General features: G+C 47.2%; 1 protein-coding gene across 16 annotated transcripts in view; it reads right to left on the reverse strand.

Moving 5' to 3' along the window:
• Positions 1–14327, reverse strand: part of PTPRT (protein tyrosine phosphatase receptor type T) — a 1174296-nt gene that overhangs the window by 203643 nt on the left and 956326 nt on the right. The window lies entirely within an intron of this gene.

Genomic DNA, 14327 nt, shown 5'->3' on the forward strand with positions numbered 1-14327 from the left:
AACATCATGATCTAACAAAACAGGGCCTGAAATAGATTTTTTTTAATGAAATAATAAGAGTCACCATTTATCAAGCACCCACCACATGCCAGGGACTCTGCCAGGTACTTCACATACAATGTTTCTAAGACTTAGAACAACCCAGAAAGGTCAGTATTATTATAAACGAACCCATAGCCTTTCCACCCAGACATCTTCTCCCCGTCTTCCCTTTCTTAGTAAATGGCGTCACCATCCACGTAGCCACGCCGTCTACAAGCCTGGGAGTCGTCCTTTACCTCTCCTTTTTACTGATCTCCCACTTCTGATCACTTGGCATGCCTTCTTAATTCTACTCCAGAAAAGGTACTGAAGCTGCCCCCTTCTCTCCAATTTCATCTCCACTCCGTTCAAGACATCCTCCTGTTTCGCTTATTGAAGCAGCCCCTGCTGGTCCTCCCGCCTCCAGTCCTGTCCCCTTCAGTCCGTTCTCCATCCTTCAGTCGAAACGCATCAGTGACCCTGTTGTGCTCCAGGTCAACTTCAACCTCCTTAACCCAGTTCACAGACCGTCAGTGATGAGTTCCCTGCCCGCCCCTCCAGCCTCTCTCCACTCCCACCACCGCACTCGGTGCTCTGTCCCGAGCACAATAAACTCCTTTCCCTCATCAGCAGCGCCCCCCGGCCCACCTTCTTGTCGGCAGGCCTTACCTAGGCTGGTAACTTGGTGTGGAAATACCCCCTTCCTGCCTCTTCACCTGGATGACGACTGTTCATCCTCCAGGTGTCGGTTCAGAAGTCCTTCGCTCTGGGAGACCCACCATATATGGGTCAGTGCCCTTCTTCTGTCTTCCCCGAACACCCTGGTCTTCCCTTCCCCAAGCAATAACCTCACTGTATTTTAAGTGGCTGCCACCCCCGCAATTCTGAGTCTCCTTGAAATCAGTCACTGTCATTTACAAATGTCCTGCTGTGGCATTGTGGTGGCGCTGCACAGTAGGTACTCAGGGTATATCTGTTGAATAAATGAATGAAGGAAGGATGAATCAGAAAATTGATATAACTTGCTCAAGGCCACGGAACTCTGAACTGGCAGAGGCAGTATTCAGATCCCGGTTTGTACGACTTCAATGTTCTGTCCTTTTGAACCCACTACTTGCCTCTCGAAACTGAATCAAAAAGCAGGAAGGTGTCCTAGGCCCCGTCAAAGGCTGCGTGTTTCTCTAGTGATTCATCAACAAAATTGTATAAAGTCCTTATACAAAATGGAGAGAGGGGTAGGACGTCCCAGACCAACTGAGAAACAGGAAATACATAATTTCAAAAATTCACACAAATGGCAAGCTTTACCAACAGCTGTGAAATACGTCAAACTGTAACCACCAGTCAACGGTAATCATAATACTCCTCCCTCAAAGGTATGGGGAACTTCAACATTTTCAAACCACATTCCAAGTCCAACTTCACCCCTTTCAAATCACGTTCTAGTTTTATAGGAAACTACTATAGCTGGTAGGCCAAATCTGGCCACCCACTGTTTTCTGTGTGCCCACTGGTGAAGATGGTTTTTACACTTTTTAATGGCTGGGAAAAAAAATAAAAAGAAGAGTAATATTTTGTGACACATGAAAATTAAATAAAATTCAAATTTCGGTGTCCATAAATAAATTTGTATTGGAACACAGCCACACTCGTTTTACATGCATTATCTACGGCTGCTTTTGTGCTACGATGACAAAGTGGAGAAGTAGTGACAGAGACCATATGGCCTGAAAAACTGAAAGTCACTATCTGGCCCTTCACAGAAAAGTTTGCCGACCCCTGTTCTAAGCGCATGTTTTTAGTAAATGTGCCCCCAACCTTTTGAGGCAGGCAAGACAGAGACTGCTGGCCTGGCATGTCAGAAAAAGAAATAGAAAGCTGAGAGAAGAGGTGACTCAAATCCCCATCTGGCCTCTTTCAGCAGCCTCCTACCTGTTCTTCCCTGCTCCAGCCTTATCCTTGCCTCAGTCTCCGTTCTCTGGTCCAGTTTCTAAGCTGTAATTAGGCTAGCCTTCGCGACAAAGGCAGCCTGCCGAGCACCTCCAAGGGCTCGCACTGTCTCAGGACAATCATTGGTCCTCTAGACGCCACGGGGCTAATGCAGTGTCCTCAGTGTCCTGGCCTTGCTTACCACTCCAGCCTCACCTCTGATCCCTCCCAGCCTCCTGTGGTCACACTGGCATTCTAGCCATGGTTCAAAGGAACCCCGTCCCATTCAAGTTCAGTGGCCACCTCTCTTGCCTCCAGTGATCTGCACGTGTACATTCCTCAGCTCAGAAGACCTCCCTGTCTTACTCTCCAGCCTTGTTCAATATAATTGTCACTCTTCTTTCAAAACTTTGTCTCAGTGACCACATACCTGAGAAGGTACACCCTACCTTGACTTATGTGTCTCTTCTCTCTGCTTCCACAGCGTCCTGAATTTACCTTCACCATAGCCCTCATCATAGCATATTGATATAATTACTCTTGGTTGGCTCCCTCACTACTTACTATTTGTTGAGTGCTTATTATTAGCCAGGCACAGCACTAAGCACTTGATGTGCTCATTAACTTCTTAATTAGCCCCGTGAAGTAAGTGGTGTTATTGTCATTGTTTCATAGGTGGGGAAACTGAGACACAGAGCAGTTAAGTACATTTTCTAGCCTGGAGTCAAAGACTGTCCAAATCCAAAGACAAACTTCTTAACCTCTAGGAGACGAGGGACCACATATCAATATTAAGTTGCACTCAAAACTAAATGGATAAATGAAATTCTAGTTTAGTATTTTTCATTTACTAGCCGTGTCACTTGGAAAATTACACACATTTTGGAGTTTCAATTTCTCTACTTATAAAATGGGGATGACAGTAAGTATCTCATGAAGTTCTTTCGAGGATTAAATGAAAAAGAGTTAAAGCCTTAGTTTGGTTGGGAGGCCCAGAGGAGCCTCCCCACCCTACAATTTATGGCTACAACTGTTTAGCAGGAATGCTTAGCTATGAGGGGTGGGAACAGAGGTGTATCTGGACAGGTGCTGGGATGGGGAGAAGTCTTCCCAGTGGGTGGAGTAGTAGAAGTTAAGTGATGGATAATGGGTCTCAGCAGGACACAAAGGAAGTAGAAATAGGAAAAGGACTCATATATTTAGTGCTAGAGACAACTGGTGTTTACTGGTGCCTGGCCCATCTCTCCTTAAGGCATATGGAAGAATTCTAGTCTCATCAAGGTCATGTAAGTGGAAGTCACATGAGTTATTTCCAAGTGAAGTATTTAAGATCCAGGTTACTACTTCCATACTTACTTCTCCCCTGCTCTGGGGTCCTTTGAGGCCATTTATATTCTAGATGGCATAACAACAAAGAAGCCTTTGTGGCACTGAACTACTGAGATTTAGGTATTAATCTGTTGTTGCAGCAAAGCCTAGCTTATCCTGACTAATCCAGCAGAACAAAAGATGAAGTCCCTTGCTTTCTCCTCTGGCATCCGGTCTGCCTACAATGTGGCTTTTCTACTGGAGGATTCATGATCCTTCTCTCTTCACAGCTTCCAGAGCTTGCTCATATGTATCTATGACAGCCATTAACAAAAACATTGGGACCACGCAAAGAAGAAGGAGGTCTGAATACTGAGTGCCTCAGACTTGCTTTCTGGTTTTCTTCCCTTCTAAAGCAATGAAGGTTGAATGCAAAGAGATGCTGATAGGCTAAAGATGGCCCTGGATCAGATAACCTTGAAGACAAATTAATTTCTTCATTTATGAGCTTCGGTACATTGTGGAAGTAAAGCTGAGGGCTCCTTGAGGGACCCCACCTTCTGCTCCAGATCCCAGGACTTAGCTTGGATACTGCTGAAGACAGGCCAAAGACCCATCATCACACCCTAAAGGTTCTATTATCAGCTGTTACTGGATGAGAGGGATGGGAAGGGGTTAACAAATAGGAGACAGAGGACCCTGACAGCGGCTCATAGAATCTCACCCAGTCTGTGGTACTGACAAGATTCAAAATGGCTCCATGGAAATGCCATGAGCTTTGGAGTTAGATCTGAGTGACAATTCTGAGAGACCTTAAGCTCTTTATTTAACCCATCTGAGCTTACACTGCTTCATTTCTTAAGTAAGGGTAATAATGGTGACCACTATTTATTTAGTGCATAATAAATGCCAGGCTTTACTGCTATCATTGCACTGGAGACTCATGTGAACACACAGCCCTATGACTTGCACACAGTAGGTGGTTAATTGTTGCTAACACTCCCGACACTACATTGAGACCCCATCAGAGAAAGCTCCAGTGGAGCTTTATGCTTTGTATTTCTATCCCTTGGCTCCCGCCTACCCACGTTTTCTCCCTTTCCTTGACTCCTGATTTTAAAAGGCCTACTATTCCCTTCATAAGATGCAATGACTTTGGGATATCAGATCTGAGCTAAAGTCAACTTGGGTGTCTCAGGTTTTAAGTAGATACTCCTCATTTCTAGTTTAGAGGGATGAAATAGGACTCCCCAGGGATATGCTTGAAGGACAAGTATTGGTCTTGGCTTTTGTTTTCTGGACTCTGTTGTACCAGCTTTGTCTTCCTGAGTGGGGTGTGGAGAAGGTGTGCACGTCTGTGTGTCACAGGGTGGTGGCCAGAGCAAATCTAGAGAGTAGGGAGTAGGGCGAGGACAGAGAAGACTAGACAGATGTTCCAGCTGTTGTAGCAAGAAAAATGTTAAAGGGTTGGGATATTTAAAGGTCTTCTTTAGGTTCTTTTACAGTATACTCATGATATAATCCTCTTATTCCATCTTATCACATAACCTTCAAGGAAATCCACATTATTCCATTGGCATTTTAGGGTCTAGAAGATGCTGGGTGAGAGCAAAGAGGCCCAAGGGACAAAGAGACCTTGTTACACTAAAGTAATTCTGAGAACCCCAAGCATGGAAAATTCATCTCATGGGGCTTGGCTAGAGAGGAGTACCACTTCCCTGCCCTAACGTCAAAACACACACCTGGGCTTTCTCCTCTGAAAGTCTGGTAGGACTTCTAAGGACTGAACAATAACCAAGAGTTTTCCAACAGACTCACTCACTATAGCCTAGCCTCTCACAAGTGATCCTTCATTATAGCCCCTACTTCCAGCTGCCATAGCTAGATTTGAGCACCCTGTGATTCTGGATCCCTCCTGAAATTGCTGGGCAGATGATGAGAAGGGGAGAAGTGCCACAGTCAAAGGTTAGCAAGTGCATGAGCAAAACCTTATACTCAAGCAATGCAAATATATTATTGCTGTGTAGGAGCTCATCTAAACACAATGGCCTGTAGATGAAGAGGATAAATGCTGAGAGCCAAGGCCAGTGTCATTCCTGTCCCCTCTCAGTTTCTGCACTTCGAATCTAGCCTGAGTCCATTTGATAAATGCCTGGTTTGTACAACTGCACGAGAAGCGACTACGGTCCAGGCTTTGGCTCTCTTCCTTGGGGAAGAGCAGAGAGAAGATGTGTGCTTAGTAGACCTGGGTCTCCAGGTCTCATATAAGACAAGACCCAGAAGAAGGAAGAAAGGACGTGCAAGCTGTATCATCTATGATGTTCTTGACCTTTTATGTGCATTATCCCAAATTATCAGGGGAAAGAACTGATGATCGTAGGCCTAAAAGGGATGGGATGGACTCCTAGAGGTCGTGACTTGTTCAAGGTTAAACAGCTAAATTTTGGATGTGGGATTTGAAACCAGGTGTCTCTGATTTCCCATTATTCCAGGTAATCTCTGGAGGAAGCTTTATACAAGACAGAACTTTCCATATAGAAGTAGATCAATGGAAGCAGGGAGGGCGGGCAGCGGGCATTTCCTATCTGATAGCAGACAACTCCTACATCTTGCTTGGCTTCTCACATAACCTGCGGCAGGTTATTCTTGTAACTAAAAAAGCCAGGGACCCATAGGGACACATCACTCCCCTTCTGGGCCCCAGTCTTAGCATCTGTGAAATGAGGGCATCTCACTGGAGAATGGTTATTTATTGTCCCTGCAGGGGTGAGAATCCATTAGGAAGAGAGGAGAGAAAACGCTGGATGAAATCTACCTCAGGCTTAGCCATTATAAAAAGAAGCCACAGGGTTTCCCTGGCAGCGCAGTGCTTGGGAGTCTGCCTGCCGATGCAGGGGACATGGGTTCGAGCCCTGGTCTGGGAGGATCCCACACGCTGAGGAGCGGCTGGGCCCGTGAGCCACAACTACTGAGCCTGCGCAGCTGGAGCCTGTGCTCCGCAACAAGAGGGGCCACGATAGTGAGAGGCCCGTGCACTGCGATGAAGAGTGGCCCCTGCTTCCCGCAACTAGAGAAAGCTCTCGCGCAGAAACGAAGACCCGACACAGCCAAAAATAAACATACAAATAAATTAATTAAGTAAAAAAAAAAAAAAAGAAGCCACATTTACAAAAGACTATTACCCACCCTCTTGTTACCCAAGACAGTGGTTTTGGTCCATCAATACCACCAGGCAGCACGGGACTATGGGTGACACTGGCCCCTTATCTCATGCTTCATTATTCTGGAGTTCAGCTTTCAGCACCTACTCTGAGGGGGTTGTTTTAATGGGATCCTTAGAGACTGTTTACTAGATTAAAACTGACTTTCTTCTGCAAAGCAATTCTGCAAATGGCTTTATGGGTTTCCGGATTTATTTTGTCTCAATGACTGGGCTCAGTTTGCAAATCAAATCAAAGCTGATTTTTCCAACTGCCACTTGGGCACACCCAGCGGGAGTCTGCAGAGCCAGCTGTGTTCCCTTGCCGGCTGGCACCAAAGATGGGAGTGAGGCTGCCTGCGGGCGGCCAGAGAGGTTCCAATGGGAAGACAGTGGACAAGCAAGGACCTGATTGCCCCCAACTGGGGTGGGGGGAACAAGTCCGAGGAGGCAAATTTTATTTTCTGGAAGGAGAAAAGGCAGATTTATGTGGCCCCAAAGACTGAATGGCAGAACTAATAGGGAGCCAATTTGGATCCCTGATGTTGAGGTTTCCTTCAACTGAAGTGTCCAATGGTGGGATGACCTCCCTGGGGGAGTAGTGAGGTCCCTGTCACAACAGGCAATTAAGTGGAGCCTGGCTGGTCTTTTTGTTAGTGGGGATTGTAGATCATGTAGCTAATCCCTGCCTCTACCACTTTTATTCCTACCTTCCAAGAGGACATTAAAAAAAATTTTTTTTAATTTTATTTATTTCTTTTGGCCGCGTTGGGTCTTTGTTGCGGTGCGCAGGCTTCTCACTGCAGTGGCTTCTCTTGTTGCAGAGCACAGGCACATGGGCTTCAGTAGTTGCAACACGTGGGCTCAGTAGTTGCCACACGCGGGCCCTAGAGCGTGCAGGCTTCAGTAGTTGTGGTGCACGGGCTTAGTTGCTCCGTAGCACGTGGGATCTTCCCAGACAAGGGCTCGAACCCGTGTCCCCTGCATTGGCAGGCGGATTCTTAACCACTGCACCACAAGGGAAGTCCTCAAGAGAACATTTTGACAAGTAGCTTGTATTTGAAAAAATGAGGTCATGGAAGACCTCATCCATCCATCCAGCCAGCCAGCCATTTAGCCATTGATCCATACATTAATTGATTGATTGAGTGATCAGTCCATTCATTTATCTATTTGTTCATTCAACATATATTACTGAGCACTAATGTTCGTTAGGATCTGAGCACAACATGGCTCAAAATAGGCACGATCCTTTCACTTACTTCACTTAGAATCTCGCTGGGAGACAGACAATCAATATGTAAGCCAACAAAAATATATATATTTGTAAGTCATGATGAATGCTATGAAAAAAAGTACAGGGTATAATGAGAGTGGAAAACGTTGGGGATACACATTAGACTGGAGGTTAGGATGGTCTTTCTGAGGAGGAGGGATTGAAGCTGCAATCTGAAAGATGTACATCTGTTAAGCTAGATAATTTCAGGCAGAGGGGGCAGGATGAGGAAAGGTCTTACTGCAGCAAAAACAGAAATGAAGTTTTCCCTCTCCTGAGAACAAGGAAAGTAAAGGGAACAGTGAACAGGCTAGAGAAGAAACATAACATGGCCTGAAAGAGTTAATCACTCCTAGTTTTTAACTGTTACTAATCTGTAGTGTCTGTAACTAGATTTGTACATCGCAAAGCTAACCTATTACTCTTTAACACTATGTGAATTACATCCTGCGCTCCCTTGTAGCAAATCACCCTTTGTAGCATTTGCATTTCAGAAAAAAGGTTGCAAGCCGATAACCCAGAGACAAGCTGACTCAATTACCTGGCTGCCTGATGCCAGCTGTGACTGTTTTGAAATAATGCAGGAAGAAGAATGCAAGACCTTCACTACTTTGATCCTTATCATATACCCTGGACTGCGAGTCCCACATATAAAATCTTCTCCGTTTGGGGGTGGGAGGACACACACAGTTCTTGAGGCGCTAGCCTGCTGTGTCTTCCCTTCTGCCTGGCAGAACAATAAAGCCATCTCCCTCTTCCTCCAAAATCTCTGCCTCCGTATTTCCGTTTGGCATCGGTGCACAGGGAAGCCGATATTTCGGCAACAGTCCTGAGGCTGGAAGGAGCTTGAAAGAGCAGTGTGCTGGAGTGCAGTGAATAAGAGGATAGAAGCCTGGATGAAGCTGGTGGGTAGGAAAGGGCCAGATCATGCAGTCAAGTCTGGTGGAGGCAGGGCCTGTGGGCGGGAGGAAGCAGCAAAGTGAACGAGTACATGGAAGGAGGTGGGGAAGAATTAGGTAGGAGAATGCGTAGGCAGGAGGGCTTGGATGGAACTGCACACAGCTTCTGGAAGGGGAACGGACCAATCTGGTTCCAGAACTGAGCCTCTGTGTTCAGTTCCATTTCCCCCATGGCCTGCTCTGGCCCAGCCAGAAGGGTATGGATTGAGATACTGGGTACCTCTTTCAGCCACTGCAACCCTGGGCATCCTCCACAGGCAGGATGATCCGCTCGCCTGGGAAGAGTTGTCTCTCACTTAAATTTCAGCACCTTGGAAGTTTAGGTCTCCCACCCCAAGTTTTCACAAGCTCCGTTTTCCCAGGCATGTTCTGCTCGTCTCTTCAACCTGGTTCCTACAACAAGCCCGTCCTCCGTCTTCCAAATATAGAGTGAACAGTATTGAATGGGTCTAAGTCCACCTCCCTCTTACTTGCCCTTTCTCACAGTTGCTGTTTTAACTACAAGAACAAAACCTAACTTTTGAATGGATCTTTTTTTCTCCCTCACTGCCCTCCCTTCAAAGTCTGAATCAGAGTTCTCTGTTTCCAAACCAAAACTTAATGTCTATTTACCCATTGGCTGTAGTTTTCTCTATATAGCTCTGAGCAGACTCCCGGAGCTAAAGTCTGCCAAGCAAAGGGCTTCTGAAATGTTCTTTTAGATCTTGAACTTGAGGCAATTCCACTAGCTTTTTGCCATCCTCAACCTGAAGATGTTACATGTTCCATATAATAAGAGCCCTGTGGTCCACGCTGTTGGTGCCACACCCAGATCTCCTTTACAGATTGGTGTGACATCCTCCAGCTCCTGCGTGTGTGGGGGGCTAAGGACTCACCCCTGTGACTCTGTCCAGAGACTTGTGCAAGGCTCAGAGGTGCCACTTCCTCTGGAGCTACCTGAGACATCTCCTGAGGGGAAGGAGAAGGGGAAGGGAAGGGAAAATTCCAAGGGCTGATGGGTATGGGGGAGGAGCCCTGGTTTCTTGCCTCAAAGCTGAACAACTTTGGAGAACTTTACACTCTACCCCGGGATCTTGCCTAGACTTAACTTTATCTGAGAAGAGATTCTTACTCAGCCTTTTCCCTCTTGCACTTACAGGTTTCTTCCAAGAGCTCTCCCTCAGTACATCCCACGCACCCAAATCCCTCCCTCGGGCTCTGCTTCTCGGGAATCTGTCTTAAATGCTACCATTCTTCTTTATCTGCTCACTGACAAATTTCTCTTCCCCACTACAGCTGAACTCATGTTCTGATTCCTCTGAATCTCCAGTCAGCGTTAACAGCCAACCCCTGGCTGGGGAACAAGGTACAGAAGATGTGCACCTGGGATGGTACACCATGCCCCCGCCCCTCCATATCAATGAAAAAGACTGCCTTCCAGCATTCTGAGAGGAGCCTGTCCTAATCCCAGAACTAACCCTTCCACTAGCTAATAGCAAACTTCCACCCCACAGTCCTTTAGCAGCGCCTTCAGCAGGAGGTTCTGCCCTGGCTCTATAAATAAATACTGCCCCCTGGTGGTGTGTGAATCCACCGGCCAGATGCTCTCTAAACACAGGGGACTTGGCTCTTCCCGTGGAGTCTGGGCCAAGGGTGTAGCTCCTCTCACAGCGTGAGGTCCTGAGTCCGCTGGCTTCTCAAATGCCACCCTTCGACTCAATTCCCAGTGTTCGTTGAGAAGGGGTGGTGATGGGACGAGGGGGCACGAAGTCTCTCACGCTGCACCCATCCCAGGGGAGGGAGCCCCAGGGGGTGTCCCAGGAACACACACTCATTAGTGCCTAGGGCTTTAGCTCTGCTGCCATCAGACCTCACTCAGTACCTCTCACTTCTCTTTAGAGGCACTGATCACAATCGTAACTCCACCACTGTCTGTTGCCATCCTTCACTTAACGTCTGTTTCTGCCCTAGACTGTGAGCTTCCTGAGGACCAGAAGCACGCCTGCTGGTTCATCACAAAGTCCCTAGTTCCTTACAAGGTACCTGGCTCACACGTGCTCAGTGAGTGAGCTGACCACACGGGAGAAATAATGGTCATCGATCATGATTTTTTAAAATTTCCAGGACAATTTGCAGTAAATAAAACCACGTTTATGTTTATGATATCATTTGATCCTCATAACAAACTAGTGGGTCGAGGTCTCGGTGTGCTGGAGCTGGCTTGCATCTGCTCGCTACAGAAGAAATGTTGCTAAACATTCAGGACTTTCTTGTAAGCCAGTTGTTAAACCACTGGTAACTTGATATTGGATTTGTGGGTATCTTTACACCCTGGAAATGGACAAAGACAACAAATAAGGGCTTTTCTTTTACAAAGAGCAGGTTTATCAGCAAACCACTGGCAGGAGGTACGTTCAAAAATCGTTGTGTGAATGGGTAGATGGGGATCACTTTAGATACGGTGCTGCTGAGGTTTGAGAAGATGGAGTGAGACCCCCAGAGTCTCCGAGCCTTGCTGCAGTGAAATGCTGACTTCAAATGCATTTCCTACTTCAGCAGGCATTTTTCGAGGGTCAGCTGTGTGCCAGGACCTTCCTGCCATGGCACAATGTGACTGGGAAATTAGTGGTTAGGCCTGAGCAGTTGCTCATCAGAACTCCTCTCAAACAGCGGTGCTGGTGCCCGTCCCAGCAGGCCTGGCCCTGCACAGCACCTGATGCTCCACCATCATGTGGGGTCTGGGAAGGGTCTTGCTGCCACGGACCCAGCATCTGGTGTGTACGGGTGGCCCACTGTGTGTACCCCCTGCCCTAGGCTCCTTCCACAGAACACGCAGCTCCTCTGCATGAGGCAGCCTCGCTCAGCTTCCGAAAGGAACAGGAACCACATCTGGACCTCAGCCCACCTCCGGGGCCCCCTCTGGCAGGGCCCGTTCTGGCTCCTTGCACATCCCTAAAAACTATCGGGATCACGCTGTGAATGGTAAAGAGTCAGAGGTTTCAATGGGAACCACTGGACACTGCCCCTAACTGCATGGGGCCGGTTATGGATTGAACTGTGTTCCCCCCAAATTCTTGTTAATGTCCTAACCTTAGACTGTGACCTTATTTGCTAATAGGGTCCTTGTAGAGGTAATTAGTTAAGTTAGGATGAGGTCATACTGGAGTAAGGTGGGCCCCCAATCCAATACGATCAGTGTCCTTATAAAAAGGGAGAATTTGGACAGACACACACAGAGGAAGATGTGAAGAAGGCAGAGATCGGGGTGATAGTTCTACAAGCTAGGGAATGCCAAAGATGGCCAGAAAAGCACCAGAAGTTGGAGGAAAGGAGTGTAACAGACTCTCCCTCACAGCCCTCAAAGGAGCCAACCCTGCTGACACCTTGATCTTGGACTTCTAGCCTCCAGAAATGTAAGACAATACATTCTGTTGTTTAAGCCACTTAGTCTGTGGGACTCTGCAGTCGCCGAAAACTAACCCAGGTCCCTTGCTTTGCAAACCTCAAAACTGGGCAGCACTTAATTAGAGCTTGGGTGACTAACAGCGACCTTACAGACAGACAAGGGTTAGAGCTGCATGCCAGAACCAAGGACTGTATTTAATAGAAGATGCCCTGGGCATCCGGTCAGGTCAGAACGACCTTGAACAGCTCCAGCCTGTTCCATTCTGAGTGGCAGCCCTCCAGTTCCCCGGGACCCACACAGCTGACCACAGATGCTGTCTGGAGTCACCAGGGTCAGGGACAGGACATCAGCAAGTTGCTTCATCGTCACAGCACTGGCCTCAAGCCTGCCCGTGTGACCATACTCCAGGGGCTGGCCAGCCGCTGGCAGACCCGTGCAGGAGGTGCCACGATGACGGAGAGGTAGAGGAGCCCGGAGGGAGACAGATGGCCCATGGAATCTACCGCTGGGACTTCACATACCCCCACTGCCTGCAGGATTCCCACCATCGTATTTTCTCTCTTAATAAAAACAGTATTTTCAGCAAACCCATAAAAAGGGAAATTTGATTCACACCATCAGGAAAGGGATGGGTCAAATATTCCTGGACTTAGATCCTTGATATCAAGTCCTCATGGGCAGTGCGTGAATTAGTTGACCCTGGATGCCAAACACAGCTTTCCCTGACCTGTGGCTGACGGGCATTCTGCATTATCCAGCCCTCTGCCCCATTGCCAAGTGCTGCTAGAGCCTGCTTCTCCTGGCTGGAGTGACGGCCCTCACTGGAAAACAAGGGTGTGGAAGCTTGGAATCCACCACTTACTCCCGACTCCTCTGAGCCCTGCCTGGGCATGGCCAGCGGCGCATTCATACTCATTAATGCGTTTCTATCCTTTCCCACGCCACACCTGGCGTGTGTACACAACACACTCCACTAAAGCAAGATTGTAACCTAAACATCAGACAAGAAGAGAAACCCTTATGCTAAGAAGAGGTAGAGAGCTCTTCTGTTCCAGTTCTTTAAAGGCCACTGTAATTCTGCAGATCAGCAATGCAACTTCGGAGAAGTGTGGCATGGTGGGCTCTATGTCTATCAGGACAGTAAGTCCTGACATTGCCAGCAACATATACTTTAAAATATTCTCTCTCGAAGTCCCCACGTATACCTTTGCCTGTCCGATCATATGTTCCGAATTCCCGGTTCAGAAAATACGATCCAACAAACTCTCCTTTAGGAGGGCTTACGTCCCAGAGGGTGTCCTTAGGATCCCACACATCCTGCAGGGGAGATCAATGGCATCAATTCCTCCCTCGTCTAGGGGTCAAGAGCTAGTGGGAGCTGTGGAGCACCGTCACGGGGAAGGTTTCTCTGTGTGTTTCCTGCCCGCTCCTGGGGGATGCTGCAGACACCCAGCTGTCCAGCTTGAGACCAGAGCTTTAGTGCTAGCCATCTGAGGAGGTTCTTCTTTCTAGATTATCTGTTTTCTTCAGTGGAGAAGTCTGCCAAGGCCCATAATTTGTGTCACTTTTGTTTGCAGGCCATCAATTCTCCTTGCCTCACAAGGAGTATTTTATCTCTTTCTGTCTGGTAGCCTGGGTTCTCGAGAGAGAACACGTTAGGGACATGTCGACCTCTCATGACGGATGTGAAACCAGAGTGAGTTCTTATCACAGGGAGCCCTTAGTGCTCCTGTCTTCTTCCTCCTGCATCTTCCCTTTTCTGCCTACAAATTGATGTGATTTTCTTCAAAGTTATAAAAGTGATAGGTCTCACTGCATATTTTGCCAAATAACCATAAAATATTCTTCTCTCTCCCCCCGCCCCGTCCCTTGTCTCTTCCCCTCCGACATGTGTGCATTTTCCTCTGTATGTGTGTGCCTGCGTGTATATCCTCACATATGTGTATACGTACTTGAGTCATTGTCTTTGTCTACAGTTTATATCTATGACTATATGTTTACTTATATTTACACTTATCATCGCTGTGGAAGCAATCTAGGAACCTGTATATGCTGTCCATAAATGCAGGGAACAGAGTGCAATTGCCTAATTTTGGTGTGTTTATACAGGGAGGATAGCTGTTTGAAGGATCAATTCTATAACAGAAAGATAAACCTGATTTCTAACCATTCAACCTTGTCATAGGTTAAATGATATACAAACCATTCATTGATTTTGTTTTTAAAGAGTAATAAACAGAAACATGTACC

The sequence above is a fragment of the Globicephala melas genome, chromosome 15 (assembly GCF_963455315.2).
Source record: "Globicephala melas chromosome 15, mGloMel1.2, whole genome shotgun sequence".
NCBI lineage: Eukaryota > Metazoa > Chordata > Mammalia > Artiodactyla > Delphinidae > Globicephala > Globicephala melas.